This window comes from Juglans microcarpa x Juglans regia, chromosome 6S (assembly GCF_004785595.1).
Source record: "Juglans microcarpa x Juglans regia isolate MS1-56 chromosome 6S, Jm3101_v1.0, whole genome shotgun sequence".
Taxonomy (NCBI): domain Eukaryota; kingdom Viridiplantae; phylum Streptophyta; class Magnoliopsida; order Fagales; family Juglandaceae; genus Juglans; species Juglans microcarpa x Juglans regia.
In genome coordinates, this window is record NC_054605.1 from 2,658,051 (window position 1) to 2,676,514 (window position 18,464).

Here is an 18,464-nt window from a genome sequence, read left to right on the forward strand (position 1 = left end):
TTCAACCTTTTAAACCTTGGGAATTTTATTGGGCCAAGAAAAATTGATTTTGGGCTTGATAGCATCTCAAACCCTAACCAAACCCCCTTTAAACCCCAAATTGAAGCCCACTTGGTGGGGCCCACCAAGGCCCACGAAATTGGCCACCTTGGCAAAGCTTCTTGGAGAAGTTTCCTCCCCCACATGGCAGACCATCCACTGCCATTGGCTGCACCTAATAGTGCCTTGATGTGAAGGAGAAATCCACTCCATCAACCTCCATCTCTCACAGCTGCTACAGGCAGTCCATGCCTCCCACTATTCTCTACTTTATGTCACATAGCCAACTCCAATAAAGGGTCTTTCAAGTCCATAACTTCCCCTTCCAGGAGTCTAAAGTCGTGCAAGACACACTTCTCTCCATTTCATCACTTCTTTCCCTCGTTCTTAGAAAGAAACCCAAAAGCGCTCTCTCGGGCAGATTTCTGTGTATTTTTACGTGGCCATTTTTGACCCTTTGTAAGTATTTTCACACGATTTTTCCTTCACTAAGTTGTTCGTCTTTGAGTCTAGTTTCCGTAGGTATCTTATTCGTCTCAATCCATGCTCATTTGATTAGTAAAAAATATTTTTAACCATGAAAAGGTCATTCTGGGCTTGAAACTGGAGAGTATGATATGTTTTGAAATTTTTGACCAAGCTAATGGACATATCTTGGTCCGAAAATTTTATGAAGTATTTTTAACATGTTTTTATGAATGTTCATTGAGTTTTATTGCATGACTAAAGCTTTTGATGATAGATTTCCTTAGATTTAGAAACTTGAAAACTGGAGGTGGGAAAACAGTTTTTGTTTTGTGAAAGTTTAAATATTTCGTGGTATAATCTTATTCCAAAGGCTTTGATATTTTTATATGATGATCCTAAGCCTCTTATATACATTTTAGGATGTTATTTCGAAGATATTTAGTATTATTTTTTAAAGATATGATTTTTCTATGTAAGAGGATTTCGGTTTGGCCTAAGATTTGATGTTTTTGGGTTAGATCCATGTTTTGTTGAATTTTAGCTATGTGATTTTAAGTTTGATGGTTAGATCTTCTTTAGGACACATTGTTAGACCATGTGATGTTTTAGTTTGAAGATCACATGTCTTTAAGCCATGGATCAAGAGATTGATCAAATGTAGTTGAGAGAAAAGTTTCTGTTTTGGACTATGTTTAAAACCAAAAACTCCAAGTGTTTTTTTGTGATTTTTGGTGACTTTTGTTTGATGATTTAAAGCATGGTTGATCTTAGAATGATGTTATGAATATGTTAGAGGTAAGATTTGATTTTTTGGAATTCTTGGAGATGTTTTTATTAAGGTCAAAACTTGTGATTTAAATGGCTTACTTTTTGTTAAAAAGTTTGGGTCTTTTTACAAAAAGTTTGGTGTTGATGAATAGATTTTTCCTAATGGATATTTTAAGTGTGTTTTTAAACTTAGAATAGGAAGATCTTTGTTACAAAATTTTAGTTTAATCATGAGTTTTTAATTTTGAAAGAATTGAACCAAAATCAAGAGAAATGACCTAAGTAGGTTTCGGCAATAGTGAGTTTTCCATAGTTGTGAATGATTTTAAATTTTTCTGAGTTGATATTTGAGTTTAGGACAAAATTTACATGAGGAATGTAAATTTTGGTAATTTGTGGAGATAGAATATGAAATCCTTAAGTTAGGGGTAAAATAGTCATTTTCCCACTTGTAAAGGGTAAAATGGTAATTTTACTATAAGTTGCCTCTTTTCACATTTCTAATTGTTAGTAATTAATTTCTAACTTTTAGAATACCCTCTTACAGTTCCTCGTGTTTCACACTTATTCTCGTAGAACGCGACTATCAAGGTAAGTTAGCTTTTAACTTACTATCAGTTTAATGTGTATGAGTGATAAGTAAGGGAACTAAAGTGTATGTATGCATGTTATCATATGTTTTATGCCAGGTCATTACATATTTATCTGTTACACAGAATTTATTCTATCACGAATTATTCATCTGTTACATAAGATATTCTGTCACGTATTTCTATACATTGCTATGCATTGCAAGTATGTCATGTTAAGTTAAGTATGCCATCTGTTACATGTATTTCATTTCACGTAATATTCATTGTCATATGTTATGCCATGTTACGGAATATTGTCTGTTATATGTTATGCCATGTTAAGAAATAATATTTGTTACATGTATGCCATGTTATAAAATATTTTCTGTTACAAGTAAGTCTCAAAGTAAGTCATGTATGTCATCTTCTGTTCATGTCACGTTACGCTACATCAGGACTTCTGTCTTTTCATATTCATGTCATTCCGTCTTGAATACAGTTTGTGTATCTCGAGAACAGTCTTGTTAAGTTATTCATGTCAATCACGACCCTAAGTGCTAGGATGGGGTAATATCCTAGTGAAACTCCTTTGTTCACGCTGGAGTGTCTAAATAGGTGTGAAATTCCCTGAGTTGACGAAGTACAGTCAACAGGTTGCGAATGAGACCTAATTAGCTGGTCACCGGAGCGCGTCAGGCACTAACGCCGATGGAGCCAAACTTTATTTTACGTGTGTCCACAGCAAGTGTGGCACAAACAATTCATGGGGCCACAACAACTATGGAGCATGAAGTATGGGGCCGCAACAACTGTGGAGCATACACTACGTGAGACATAGCAATTGTGACACGTAGGATATGTGGGGCCACAACAACTGTGGAGTACGTATTAATGCACTCACAGCTAGTATAGACACCTGTGTTGTGATGCGGTAATCGGCAGGGACACACGGCTCAAGGGGACTTGTGTAGCACCCGTATGGTCACTTTAATGATTAAGTCTACTGAATAAGATTCCAAGTTCATGTATTTCACGTTCAAGTCATGTTTCACGTTACGTTATATTCAAGTTTACGTTCATGTCAAGTTTCAAGTTTATGTCACGTCAAGCTAAGTTTCAGTTTCAGTTCAAGTTATGTCAGCTCATGCCATGTTATGTCAAGTCATGCTATGCTTATAATTTCATACCATGCTATGTCAAGATATGTTATGTTTACTATTGACTTTGATTGTGCATTTATGCCTTTATTGCCATGCATGCATCATTAACCTGTGTGAAGGTTTTTTGTTAACTTACTGAGATTTGTAATCAAATCTCATTGTGGTAGTCCCAACTACCATTCCCCCCGAATGGTAGATCTTATTACAGGATCTGAAGGAGAACTAGGGATCGACCAGCTGGAAACGGTCGACTAAGCGACAGTGTGACTTAGATGTAGTAACCCTAGATTACTACTTGTATTTTGTGGAGTTAAATCTCCAGCACTCTTTTGTTCACAATCATTTTGGACTAGTATTGTGATCTCGGTTGTTAGTATGCCTTTATGTATGAAGTATATTTTAAGTATTTGGTATATTATAAGTTTGGTGCATGGTATTGCCAAAAGAAAAAAAAAATTATCCGCTGTGAATATTGCATAATGCTAGACGCATGTTAGGAACATTGCATCTTATATGTCATGAACGAGGGCAGGTAACCTTGTGTTGCATGTCCCGACGCTTCAGATGTCCGTCCGATCCCAAGCAGAATCTGTGGGTGTCACATTAGCCAAGCCATCATCATTAACATACAATTTCTTATCATATTCAAGTCTTAATAACTTTGCATCTAAAATGATGACATGGTCATTCCTTCTTGCTAAAGCATCAACCACAAAATTTTCCTTACCTTGTGTGTACTTGATTACATGAGAAAAGGTCTCAATGAATTACACCCACTTGGCATGCATTCTATTCTACTTACCTTGTCCCTTCAAGTGTGTCAAGGCCTCATGTTCTTCAAAGAAAGGTCGGGTAAGAATTGTCGCACCTGGCACAAAATCAATGTAATGCTCTATTTTTCTAATAGGTGGCAATCCATTAAACACACTGTTAGGAATCATGACCTCATACCCCTGCAACAAAGAAACAACAACACTAGATAAAGAGTCGTTAAATTCATTAGTATAAAAACTTGCCTTAACATAAAAACTCACTTTTGTCTTTATGTTTCTCTCTACAATTTCTCTTTCTTTTTCCTCTCATGGCTCCACTCTTTTTTCTTGACTCTCAGCCACCTCTCTATTTTCTTTTTCACTCTCTATTTCTCTTGATGTTTCAGCCTCATTTTCTTTTTTCCTCTCACTCTCTTTTTCCTTTTCACTATCTTTTTTTCTTTCACTCTCATCTTTTTTTGAACTCTCGGCCTCACAATTGTTTTTCAACTCATTCTCTCTTTTTATTGAGGTTTCAGCCTCAGCCTCATCTTTTGTCTCTCCTATTTCTCTCTCTCTCTCTCTCTTCCCCTTTTGGTCTCACTATTTCTTTTTTCCTCAATCTCATACTCACTTTTACTCCTTTTTTTTTATCAATCTCACTTTTCAGCTCTGGTTGACCTGTGTTGGAGTTAAAGAAGCAAGTTTGATTATTTTTCCATCCTTTTCAAAACTATAAATGTTCCTTACCCAATCATGGACCACTTTCCTATCATACTTCCACGGCTTCCCCAACAAAATGTGGCTAGTATGCATAGAAACTACATCACAAAACACTACATCCTAGTATTTCCCAATTGAAAAAAAAAACTAACACTTGCTTATTTACCCTAACCTCCCCACAATCGCTCAGCACTGCAACTAGTATAGTTTAGGGCGCTTCAAGGTAGGTAAACTCAATTTCTCAAATAAAGTAGTGCTAGCCAAATTAATACAACTCCTCCCATCAATGATCATACTACATACCTTGTTGTTAATGTGACATCTAATATGAAAAATATTCTCTCTCCATTGCTCTGTATCATCCATCCTAATTTGTGCATGAAAAATGCTAGGGAGCCCATTTTGGGTTCTCCTTTTTTTTGCCCGTTTGGTTTGTTTTAACTTTTTTAGTTTTTTTTTGACTTAGTGAGTAAGAAAATATTATTTAATAATATTGTGAATTCTTTTCTTTTTTTAAAAATATTTAAAAGTGTTAAAAAATGATGTGAAAAAAAAATCTTTAAATTTTTTGAAACCCAAGAATTTTGAAACTTTAGGTAATGCAAATTTCAGCCAAATCAAAAATCCTAAGAATTTCGACAGCTTACTTTTTTTTTTTTTTGGCAACCCTAGAACAATGAAGCCCTAGAATTAACTGATTGGAAACCTTGCTCTGAATATCAAATGATATGAACCAATGGGAATGAAATTTCTTGAACCCACAATCAATTTGAAAACTCACCCAAGAAAGCCAAAAATAAGTCAATGGATGGAGAATCTAAACTCGTTGAGAACTCGTTTCAAGAACCTAGATTATATTAAAATCTAGACCCGTTAAATAACCTGTTCCAAGAACTCTGATTACAAGGAGGAACGCTACAAGGGTTGTGATTTACCTTTGATAAGTTCAAAAATTCAATCAATAATAAGAGGAGTAAACTCAACTCACAATGAAAATTCATTATTGTCTAAAGAGCTTGTGTTGGATGGCTACAAGGTATATAAATACCTAAACCCCAATTAACCCTAGGCCAAAATAAGGTCCATTTTACCCAAAATGCCCCTGGATGAATAGTGTCACGGCTACAGTAACTCTTGAAACCCTAGTTCAACAAAATAAAACATATGTGGACCAAGCATCCTCAAGTCCTATTATTCTAGACTAATTCCTATAACTAATAAAATAGATCTTTTAAATGATTTGAACAAATTGAAAGCCTTTAATAACAATAGGCCTAAACAATAACTCTAAGTCATGTCTTCCACAGCTTTTGTTAAGTGGATCAAAACTGGTTCTCCTTCTTTCAAGCCCATCTTGAGTGTTGGGCTCTTGCTAGCTTCATTCGAAGTGGATTGAACCAATCCTTGCATTACTTCCTTGATCTTCTTGGCTCTTGATCTTGTAATTGGCCTATTTGGAACTTGCAAAAGATCTTTAAGACTAGGTCCATCTTGATGGCCATCAGAACTGTTTTACTTCATTATAGTGTTGAAGCAAGTAAAGCAAAGATGCAGAGAAGGTGTTTGTCAGAATGCCACTAAGAGTATTTGATATTCACATGATTCTTTCATACATGACTATTGTGCCTTTACAACTTTATATAGACAGATACAAAATAACTAGCTCATCCAACCAATGATGGACAACTGTAAATGGAATATTCTAACAGACTTGCATAACTTATTCTAGACCATTCTTGAATGGAATTGATCATCTGTTGGTGTTGTTGATGGTCTCTTTACTTTCAACCACTGATATTGATCCTGATGATGATGCAAGATTCTTTTCCTTGACATATAGCATTGACTTATATGAAGCTAAATGCTTATTGTGTGTAGGAGATTGATTTCCATGGATAGAATAGCATTTCAATTCTACTAAATTCCATGAACTTTTTTTCTTTTGTTTGCTGAATTTGTTTGCTGAAATTCCATGGGTTTTTGTATCAATCTTTGATACTTGAGGAATTTTTTTGGATGCTTGATAACTTTTTTTTATAGGCTTTCATGAATAAATTTTTTCTTTTGTTTGTTGAATAAAGTGAAGATGCTTGATAACTTTTTTTGGATGTAGTGACATTGATTTTGCCAATTCAATACTTCTGACTGCTGTTTGCTTTTAATACAATCTAGTTAGGATGATTCCATAGCTCAATCCGAAATCCAAATCTTAGTAGCATAAATATAATCTAGTTGGGATTTAGTGAGGAAATAGTTTTCTTTCTTTGTTGGTGTTTGATTTTAGACTAGGTTCAAATGACATGCTGTATTACAATTTACATTAAGCAAATACTTTTTCCAATGACCACTCCTCTAATTGGCATTCTCAGTTTTAGTGTGATGGGGGGGGGGGGGGGGGGGGAAGAGAAAGATGGAGTGACACCCATGCCTTCGACGTCGACTTCATTCCTTGAAACAGTTCATGTGAATGTCCATTGTGCACATCTATTGTTTTCAAACAGTTTGTAATCAATCCTTTGTATGTAATGAACCCACCCCTTTTCCTCTACAAGGTGGACTGCATGTAATTCTGAAGCATCAATAATTGATGTCCAGCGTACAAAGTTGATGGTGCGTATACTTATTTTCTCACTACGTTGTACATGTGTTCTAATTAGCATGATTTGACTTTTGCTTGAGTTTTTTCCTCTTGTTTTAGAGTGCGAAAAAGTAGAGTTAAAATGCAGTGGTTGAGAAACCAAGCTTAATCTTTTTCATGACATTTACTCCCTTTTCCATTGAAGTTTTTCTTCTTCTTTGCCACCATTTCTTTGATTTTGGGATGTGATGAGGTGGGAATTTTTTGGATCCATATAGTGGAAGGTATGTGGAATTTTGTGTTAGAGTTTTTGTTTAACTTTAGAGTTCGAGGAAAATCAGATTTGTGATTTGAAAATTCTTTCAATTTAAAGATTTGCTTGCTTGTTGAGAAAATAAATGAAGTAAAGGAAAAACATTTTACGGTCCTCTGTGATGGCAAGGAGGAGACGGGCAGAGGGTTAGGGTTTGTAAGGGAGAAGAAGAGAAGTGGAAGCCAGAAGGAAGTGAACTCGAGAACTAAAGATTTGGTACTTAGACTCAAGAAGCAACTCAAAACGCATAGCTGAAGAATATCAAAACGCAGCGTCAAGCAAGGAGTCAAGGACTCAAAATGCATAGATGAAGGATATCAAAAGTATATTGTTTCATCCTGGGTGTTGAAGATTCTAGAAGTCTTTATTTCTTTCTTTGTTGTTATTTCATTCCGAAGTTAGTTATTTTCCTTTACACGTGTCTTTATGTTATTTGCTTATGTTGTATCCCTGCGTGGATATGAAGGAAGGCACTGCAGTGTCAGAGGGTAGACTGTATTTTTTCATGAATTTGGACTCTTGCTAGGAGGTTAAGGGATTCCCTCAAAAGAACCCTAATATCATTTCTATTTCAAGAAACTTTCTTTGTCATTTTCACAAACACAATATTTGTATTCATCCCCATTTCCATTGACAACACATCCATTTTTTCATATTCATTCCGCAATACAACACCATATATTCAGAACCATTACAAGTGGTATCTAGAGCCCTACGTTCCTAATGGCTGAAAATCCAAGAACCAAACAACAAGAAGAAAAAATTCTAGTTCATCATGAACAAGCAATCCAAGATCTACAAGAGCAAATGCACCAAATGACAAACATGATGAGAATAATCCTAGCTAACCAAACCCAGGAGCATCAACATGAACAACAAGTTGAAGGAGAGCATGAAAATGAACACCGTAGGCAAGGATCCAGGGGGGTCAAACTAGACTTTCGTCACTTCAGTGGAGAAGACCCAGCAGCTTAGCTCTTCAAGGTGTCTCATTACTTTACATGCTATCAAACACCTCCTACGCAGCGATTGTTGATGGCCTCTTATCACATGGATGGAGGGCGAGGCCCTCATTTGGTACTAGGATGCAATTGAAACAAGACAATTTACATGCTGGCAGACTTTTTCTCAAGCCCTGCAATAGCGTTTTGGCCCCACAGCGTACTATGACTCGATGGAAGCTCTCAGCAGGCTGAAATAGACGTCCATCGTGGCTGTTTACAAGGGTTAGTTTGAGGCTCTCTCAAACCGACTCAAAGGACTGTCCGAAACCCATAAGTTGAGCTGCTTCCTAAGCGAACTCAAAGGTGAGATCCGTCTTCCTCTTCACTTATTGAATCCAGTGAGCCTAAACGTAGCATATGGCCTAGCAAAAATACAAGAGGAATATTGTGTTAGTACAAAAAAAATCTGTCAAACCATGGGGAGATCAAAACAGCCAACAAAATACCACTGGAAGTCAGTGGTCAGTTCCCAATGCTACTACAACACACACTCCAAGACCCCCTACCCCCATATGGAAGATTTCCTCTAGCCAAATGGATGAAAAAAGGAAGCGTAGTTTATGTTACCATTGTGATGAAAAATGGAATCCAAATCATGTGTGTAAAGCCCCAAAGATTTACTTCTTACAAGCCACTGACCAGATTTGCCAGGACAAAGGAGAGGAGGTATTCTATGACACAATAGATTTGGGTGAGACAGCTTCACCAACAACACCAGCTGAAGGACCTGTCATTTCACTTAATGCCCTAACAAGTACCCCTTGCTCCAAAACTATGAGATTACTTAGAAATATAGTTGTTGTATCAGTGATTATTTTAGTGGATTCAGGAAGTACTCACAACTTCCTGGGCCCAGCTATAATTAAAAGAACTCAGTTGAAAGTGAATGGGGATGTGCATCTGAAACTGCATGTAGCAAATGGTGATATTGTCAAAACTTTGGGATCTTATAGTGAGGTGGTCATTAAGATCCAAGGGGCTTGTTTTAAACCTTCTTATTTTGTGTTACCCTTAGCGGGCTGTGATGTTGTATTAGGGATTCAGTGGTTGGAATCCCTTGGGTCAATTGTTTGGAATTTTTCTGCATTGTACATGTAGTTTCAATGGTGCAGAAAAACAATGGAGCTGAAGGGCCTTAAATTGGAAGCAACCTCCTTTGGTGATTGCCACAAACTGTTTATAAATTCTCTTTGCAAGGGAAAAGGCCTTATCTTACAATTGAATGCCCAACCTGCACTAGTGACTAGTGAGGTGCAGAGTGCCGAAATAAAAAAGTCTTAACAGCTTTTCAACATGTTTTTGAGGAGCCAACTGGGTTGCCACCTGTGAGGTCTCACGACTATAGAATTGTGTTGTGGGAAGGCACAAGCCTTATCTCTAGAAGGCCTTATCGATATCCTTACTACCAGAAAACAGAGATGGAAAAAATAGTGGCAGATCTTCTTAAAACAGGGGTTGTTAGGCCAAGCTCAAGTCCATGTGCTGTGGGAGTTGGCACTTATGTGTCGATTATCGGGCCTTAAACAAGGAAACAATTAAGGACAAGTTCCCCATACCAGTGATTGACGAATTACTAGATGAATTACATGGAGCAACAATATTCTCCAAGCTAGACCTTAGGTCCGAACATCACCAAATTCATGTAGTACCCAAGGATATTCCTAAAACGGCCTTCCGAACTCATGAGGACCACTATGAGTTCTTGGTAATGCCCTTTGCGCTTACCAATGCCCCCTCCACCTTTCAAGGGCTAATGAACATATTTTTAGGCCTTATCTAATGAGGTATGTCTTAGTATTTTTTGAAGACATTTTGGTGTACAGCAGCACCATGGAGCAACATATTGGGCATTTACAATAGGTTCTACAAACCCTATATGTGCATTGTTTGTTTGATAAGCTGTCTAAGTGTCAATTTGGGGTGCATGAGGTCGATTATTTGGGTCATATTGTGTTGGGGCAGGGTGTTAAGGATGATCCAAATAAGGTAGAAGCAATGATTGAATGACCCACTCTAATTAACACTAAAAGCTTGAGGGGCTTCCTAGGCTTGGCAGGCTATTATAGGAAGTTTATTAAGGGTTATGGCATTATAGCAGCCCCACTCATGAGTCTACTAAAGAAAAATTCTTTCAATTGGGATGGCAGGGCTAATAAGGCATTTTTGGTGCTTAAAGCTGTAGTTTCAAAACCACCAGTTTTAAGGTTGCCTGATTTTATACAAAACTTCACCATTGAGTGCAATGCAAGTGGATGTGGAGTTGGGGCAGTGTTGATGCAATAAGGATAGCCTATTGCCTTCTTAAGCAAGGCATTAAAGGGGAAGGCTCTTGACCTTTCTACACAAGAGATCAGAACTACTGGCTCTTGTCATAGCAGTCCACAAATAGAGGCCATATTTATTGGGCCAGGCTTTTATTGTGAAACCAAACCAGCAATCACGTAACTTGCTTGAGAAAAAGGTGGGCACAGTTAAACAACAAAAATGGATCACGAAACAAATGGGGTATGACTTTTCTATCCAATATAAACAGGGCAAAGAAAATAAAGTGGCTGATGCCCTTTCGAGGAGGCATGAACCAAAATTGAAGTCCAATGGGTTTTTGGGCCTTATCACATTCCCCACACCAGATTGGATAGAGGAACTCAAGACAACATATGCAGCATCACCTAAGTTGAGTGAGATCTTACAACAGCTAACTACAAGTCAGTAAGGGACTAAAGGATATGTTCTAAGGCAGGGTTTGATCTTGAAGAAGGGTAGATTGGTCATTGATCTGCAATCCTCATTCAAGGCTAAGGTCCTAAATTTTATCCACTCTGATCCTCAAGCTGGTCACTCTGGGTATTTGAAAACATACCAGAGAGCAAAAAGGGATTTTTTTTTTTGGCGTGGAATGAAAAAGGACATCAAATAGTTAGTACGTGACTGTGATATATGCCAGATGAATAAAGCAGAACACATTGTGCCCCCTAGTCTTCTTCAACCTCTTCCCATTCAAACACAAGCATGAGAAGCGATCTCATTAGACTTTATTGAAGGACTGCCTAAATCCCAAAGGGTCAGTGTAATCTTAGTGGTTGTTGATCGATTAACAAAATATGGCCATTTTATGACCTTGGCACACCCATACACAACTGCTGGTGTGGCCCAATTATTTCTCAAAGAAGTGTTTAAATTACATGATCTTCCTAAGATTATGCTTTTTAACCGTGACCCCATTTTTCTAAGCACTTTCTGGAAGGCCTTATTTGAGTTGCATGGATCTACACTGCATTACAGTTCAACCTACCATCGAGAAACTGATGGTAGACTGAGGCACTCAATAAAGCACTCAAAGGGTACCTACGTTGCTATGCAAGAGCTAAACCTAAGCACTGGGTGCAGTGGCTACCACTGGCCAAATGGTGGTATAACACCTCATACCACATTTCGACCAGGATTTCCCCATTTGAGGCTCTATATGGGTATTTTACCCCAAAACTTAGTTCATATATACCAGGCACAACCATCAATGATGCAGTTGATAAATAGTTACGCACAAGAGATCAGATCAATACATTACTTAAGCAAAATTTGGAAGCATCACAACAAAGGATGAAACTTTATGCTGACAGGAGAAGAACAAAACAAGAATTTATGGAGGGAGACTGGGTTTACCTTCGTCTACAGCCCTATAGACAGAACTCACTTTCAGCAAGGCACAACCTCAAACTCTCCCCATGATTTTACGGGCCATTTCAGGTAGTCCAACGAATTAGAAGGGTTGCCTACAAGCTTGATCTTCCACGAACATCAAGGATCCACCCGATCTTTCATGTTTCATGTATGAAATGCAAGCTCGAAAGCCATATCGGTCCATTCCCTACACTCTCTCCTGTCAACACTGATAGGGAGATTCAACTAGAACCAGAGGCCATCATCAAAACGACAAGGAGATAGGGCCTTCACGGAGGTTTTGGTTAAGTGGATCGGGGCTTCCTCAGAGAATAATAGCTGGGAACCACTTTGGAGGTTGAAGGAGCTCTACCTGAACCTTGTGGGGAAGGTTCTTTAACAGGGGAGGTTTGTTATGGTCCTCTGTGATGGCAAGGAGGAGAGAGGCAGAGGGTTAGGGTTCATAAGGGAGAAGAAGAGAAGTGGACGCCAGAAGGAATTGAACTCTAGAACTGAAGATTCGGTACGTAGACTCAAGAAGCAACTCAAAACGCATAGCTAAAGAATATCAAAACTCAGCGTTGAGCAAGGAGTCAGGGACTCAAAACGCATAGCTGGAGGATATCAAAAGTGCACCATTTCATCCTGGGTTCTAAAGATTCCAGAAGTCTTTATTTCTTTCTTTGTTGTTATTTCATTCTAAATTTGGTTATTTTCATTTACACGTGTCTTTATGTTATTTGCTTATGTTGTATCCCTACGTGGATATGAGGAAGGCACTGCAGTGTCAGAGGGTAGACTGTATTTTTTCATGAATTTGGACTCTTGCTAGGAGGTTAAGGGATTCCCTTGAAAGAACTCTAATATCATTTCTATTTCCAAAAACTTTCTTTGTCATTTTCACAAACACAGTATTTGCATTCATCCCCCTTCCCATTGACAACATGTCCATTTTTCCATATTCATTCCGCAATACAACACCATATATTTAGAACCATTACAAAACTTTGTTTCCATTTATTTTTAGGTGCCGCATGAAGTGTACTCCACGGACTGTAAGGCTATCATCTCTATGTCGGAGATTGGGAGCTTGGAGGAGTTGAAGCCGTTGTGCTGGAGAAAGCTCGGAAATGGCAATGTGAGTTGATGTGGGATTTCAAAGGAAAATCAAGTATTTTTGCTGTTTAGTTCAGAGGCGTTTCTGATGTTTATATAATCTAAATGGTTTGTAGGCATTCAGATTTGTGTATGGTTGGGTTGTGGAAACCCTGTATTGTGATTCCTCATGAATTGGGAGTACATGAGTGTGATTCCTAAAGTGTACCTTTGCTTTTGTGCCACGAAATCAAGAATGGAAGAGAGGGGTCGGACAATACATTCAATGGAAAATTTCCTTTTGCTTTATTTGGACCTTATATATGGAAGCATCGTTTATACATTAAAAATTATGTTCATAATATGTTTCTGTCAATCCATCAAGTTCTTTGATTTGTTTACCGAGGAGCATAGTTGCTTTCTGGTTCTTTGGTATTAATCCCAAACCATCAGGTTGGTTGTCCTACGCAGATGTCTGTGTGAGATCTTTTAAACATCATTGGCTAATAGAGAGGCAGTCTAAGGCGAAGCAAAAGGTCTTCAAAATCACAAATGCAAAATTCATTCAAACAATTGTGCAAAAAAAAAAAAGTATCTACAAAAAGTCTTTAGAATCTCAATTGCAAAATTCATTCAAACGGTTGTGTAAAAAAGGTATATTTCACTTGAACAAATACAACCAAGAATCTCACAAATTTTGGGGCAGAAAAATGCCGATTGAAAATGACATAACCTTCTTGAATGTCATTTGAGAATTAATATAGAATCAATATTTTCCTCCGCTTCGGTCAATCATCTACATACAAGGTTACACCCTTATCAACAAACACTATGTTTATACTTTGTTCAATACATGATAAATACTTCACTTCCAGACAAATAAATCCATTTTTGTTCCAAGTGAGAATTGAGAAATCTACCTTACAATGAAGATGCCATTTCTTCATTCAAATGCCTTACATTGAAGATGACCTATCTATTTTTGAAAATAAAGAGATACTTATATAGTCCCATCACTTAATTTCACTTAATTGCACACAACATCGGAGTAAAAACTGAAGGTCCTTCTTTGACAGTTCTGAACGCTAAGCAGCTCCACATCAAAAACTTCAAACTGCTTTGAGCTGAAGAAGGTGGAAGGCCCAACCTGAAGAAACGAAATATTCTTATCAACATACTTAGGCTATGTTTGGATGTTGAGCTGAGCTCAGTTGAGTTGAGTTCTTTATGAATAGTAGTGAGTTGAGTAGTGTTGAGAGTTATGTGAGGCCCATCTAAAATGAGTTTAAAGTGTATTTAGATATTAAGATAAAATTAGTACTTTTTATAGAAAATTGAGAAAGGTTGTAGGTCTCACATATAAAGATGTTTTAAGTTGAAAAGGTTGTGGATCCCAAGTGTAAGAAGGTTTTGAGTTGGGATGAGTTTAATAATTTGAGAGTTGGGTGTTTGGATGTTAGAATCAGTTTAAAGTTAGACTGAGCTCAGCAGAGTTTAAAAACCAAACACAACCTAAGTTCAATAACACATCCTGGACATGAAGCTAGAAAAAGTTGCATACGATGATCATGAATTTGATTGTTGGGCATTTATTCCCCCAAAGTTTAGTATCAATACCATACATGAGTCATTTCAACCAAAACCACAGAGTGGTAAGCAATTCTATTTATTTTATTTAGGTATCAACTTCAGGATGAATGTAAAAAATCTTGCAGAAGCATTGTATAAAAATTTAATTATAAGGCTGGGCAATAAGAAAACTTGAGAAATCAGTTCTTGCTCAGGCAATATGATCATGTTATGCCTCTAGGCTCTATTACATGTCCTGACCCATAACACTGATAATCCTATTGTACCAAAACATAAATTTTCTCTGCACTAGAAAGTTTCTTAGAAATTTGATTGAAAGATTTTACTCTTCTTCAGTTTCTATCTGTTGAAATTATTCGGGCAACAGATAATTCAGGCTAATTCACATTAAAAAAAGGGAAAGGATACCTGGGATTTAAGAAATTGATAGGTGGTCCAAGTTCTGGTGGAATGATTATTATTCTTCTTATAATTTCAGTCTCTCACAAACAAATACTCAAAGAACCAAATTAACATAACTCGTTGTAATATGCAATTTAATATTGAATATCAGACAACCAAACCCCAAGAAAATATATGATTAACGTGATCGGTTTAGTTTTCTATTTAAAATTAATTAGAAAATCCGAAATCACAGTATATACTCATGCAAGATAAAAAATTAAAGCAAGAATAGTAAAAGAAATACAAAATCAACATAAGAAATTATGTGGTTCGACCCTAATGGTCTACATCCATGGCAGGAACAGTCTAGGAGTTTTTATTATTGAATAATGCATCAAAAAACTTGAGTTTACAACCTCTTACAACCATTGATCACTGCAAAAAATATGGATTGGCTTCTTCGTATTATCCTCTAACGAAACCACATCATAAAAAACACTTGACCATCTTCTCAAGTTTCAATTTGATCTTGGTAAAACTAGAGTTTGAAAAAACCTCTTCTGTTTCTCTCCAGTATTGCACGCAGCTTCAAAAGAAAGGGTAAAGTGTTTTTCTCTTCTACATCTCACGATTCCCGTAGGCACAATTGCCTTTTATATACAAATATATATATATATATATATATAATTATAACTTTGATATCAATTAAATATTACAAGTTTGCCATTAATCTATTTACAAAAGTGCCATTAATGAAATACAAATATAAAAACTTGACACATCTTCAACAAATCTCCATCTTGACAAGTCTTTTATCCTTGCAAAGTGATATTCTTCTTCTTCTAGATTGTTCCTGCAAAGTAATCCGAGCTCTAATAGCTCCCCATATTAATCAAATTTAGGCAATGCCTAAACTTAGTAGTTGGTAGGGATTTTGTCATCATATCTGAAGGGTTTTCCTTAGTTGGAACATTTTCTACTTTAACCTCTCCAGATTTTATTACATCTCTCACAAAAATGAAGTCGAATGTCTATGTGTTTAGACCTTTTGTGGCATACTGAATTCTTGGCAAGATGTAGAGTGCTTTGGTTATCACAATGAACTATGATAACCCCCTTAAATATGCCTAACTCATGTAAAAAGCCATTTAACCACATAGCCTCCTTTATTGCTTTTGTCATAGCAATATATTCAATTTCAGTTGTTGATAAAGCAACTACAACTTGTAAATTAGCTTTCCAACTATTAGCCCCTCCAAATGCTGTAAATACATACCAGTCAAAGATTTTATGGTTTCCAAATTGGCAGCATAGTCAGAATCCACAATTCCTTCTAACTCACTCCCCTGTTACACATCCCCTCCAAACCTCAAACCTAGACACTGAGTTCCAATTAAGTATTGTAATACCCACTTCATAGCATGCCAATGTGACTTCCAAGGGTTGCTCATAAACCTACTTACCATGCTAACAACATAGGTTAAGTCAGGTCTAGAGCACACCATAGCATACATGATGCTTCCCACCATACTTGCATAGGGTATATCTTGCATAAATCTAATGTCTTCCTCAGTTTTAGGGGCTTGATTTATGGACAGTTTGAATGCTGTCCTATTGGTGTGCTAACAGGTTTTAAATTAGACATGTCAAACCTGTTGAGGATCTTGGTGATATAGTTTTTCTGAGATAGATAGAGAAGTCTTCTTTTCTTATCTCTAACTATTTCCATACCTAATATCATCTTAGCTAGCCCAAGTTCCTTCATCTCAAATTATGTTTTCAGTATACACTTGACTTCCTCAATTTGATCGGCATCCCTACATGCTATAAGCATGTCATCTACATACAAGAGTAAGTAGATAATGTGGTCCCCAAAATGCCTAAAGTACACACAGCTATCATAATGACTCCTTTTAAACCCATTGTCCAACATATGAGAGTCAAATCTTTTATACCATTGCCTTGGGGACTGTTTAAGTCCATACAATAATTTTTTAAGTAAATAGACATGATCAATGTTGGACTCATTTACATAACCCTCAAGGGGTTGCATGTAAATAATCTCATCTAGCTCACCGTGCAAAAAAGTTGTTTTTACATCTAATTGCTCCAAGTGTAAATCTTCATAAACAGTATAAGATAAAATTAACGTTATTGAATTGTGTTTAACAATAGGTGAAAAAATTTCATTAAAATCTATCCCTTTCCTTTGAGTAAATCATTTTGCTACCAGCCTAGCATTATACCAAAACCCTCAACTCCTGGTATGCTCTCTTTTCTTTTGTAGATCCATTTAGACCCTACCAGCTTAGCCTTTTCAGGCTTAATGACCATTTCCCAAGTATGATTATTTTTTAAAGAATCCATTTCCTCATCCATGGCCTGCACCCATTTATGAGACTCAATACTTTCCATGACTTCCTTGTAGGATCGAGGATCCATTTCTACAACTTGATCTGCTACAGTCATAGCATAAACAGTCATCTCAGCTTGACCATACCTCTTGGGGGGTTTTATGACCCTTATTTTTCTATCCCTGACCAAGTTGTATGAACTAACTCCCCCTTGGTCCTCATCACCTAAAGTGGAAGTTTGAGTCTCAGCATCCTGGCCTTATAATTTTCTCAAATTATTGTTAGGTTGCTCCACCTCAAGATCTATCTTCTCAGGGTTAGTATCCTGAGTGGGTTCAAGTCTTTTAGTTTTAACTCGAGCCATTTCACATTCATTAAAGATCACATCTCTACTAATGATACATTTTTGTATCCCTGGCTCACCAATCCATAACTTGTACCCTTTTACTTCCTCAGTGTACCCTACAAAGATACATTTCATAGCCCTTGGTTCTAGTTTGTCAGTTCGGGTATGAGCATACGCAACACACCCAAACACCCTTAAGTAATCATAGTTAGAAGATTTTCCAGTCCACATTTCTTGAGGAGTCTTAAACCCTATGGCTAAAGAAGGACTCCTGTTAATTAAATGTACTACAGTTGTGGCAGCTTCAGCTTAAAAAGACTTAGGAAGTCCCAAGTTTGACAGTAAGTATCTAACCCTCTCCAATATGGTCCTATTCATCATCTCGGCTAGACCATTCTGTTGAGGGGTTTCCCTTACTGTTTTATGTCCAGCCATACCGCCCTTCTTACAAAACTGATTGAATTCACTTGAGAGATACTCAAGCTCATTATCAGTTCTTAATTTCTTAACCTTCCTTCCTACTTGAGTTTCTACCAATTTCTTCCATTCCTTGAATTTCTCAAAAGTGTCACTCTTATTTTTAAGAATGTACAGCCACACTTTTCTGGAATAGTCATCAATTATAGAGAGGAAATAACTTTCCCTTCCATGTGAGTTGACC

The 18,464-nt window shown here is 37.0% G+C and overlaps 1 long non-coding RNA gene across 2 annotated transcripts; it reads left to right on the plus strand.

The window, feature by feature from the left end:
* The first annotated feature begins 6,893 nt into the window (after positions 1–6,893).
* On the plus strand, positions 6,894–13,260 carry LOC121237848. 2 transcript variants are annotated; one of them, XR_005935000.1, is made up of 4 exons: positions 6,895–6,945; positions 7,035–7,092; positions 7,181–7,344; positions 13,062–13,260. It is a non-coding gene; the product is annotated as an uncharacterized LOC121237848 (long non-coding RNA). The 2 variants fall into 2 exon arrangements; XR_005935001.1 differs by lacking the exon at positions 7,181–7,344 and having other exon boundaries at positions 6,894–6,945.
* The last annotated feature ends 5,204 nt before the right edge of the window (positions 13,261–18,464 follow it).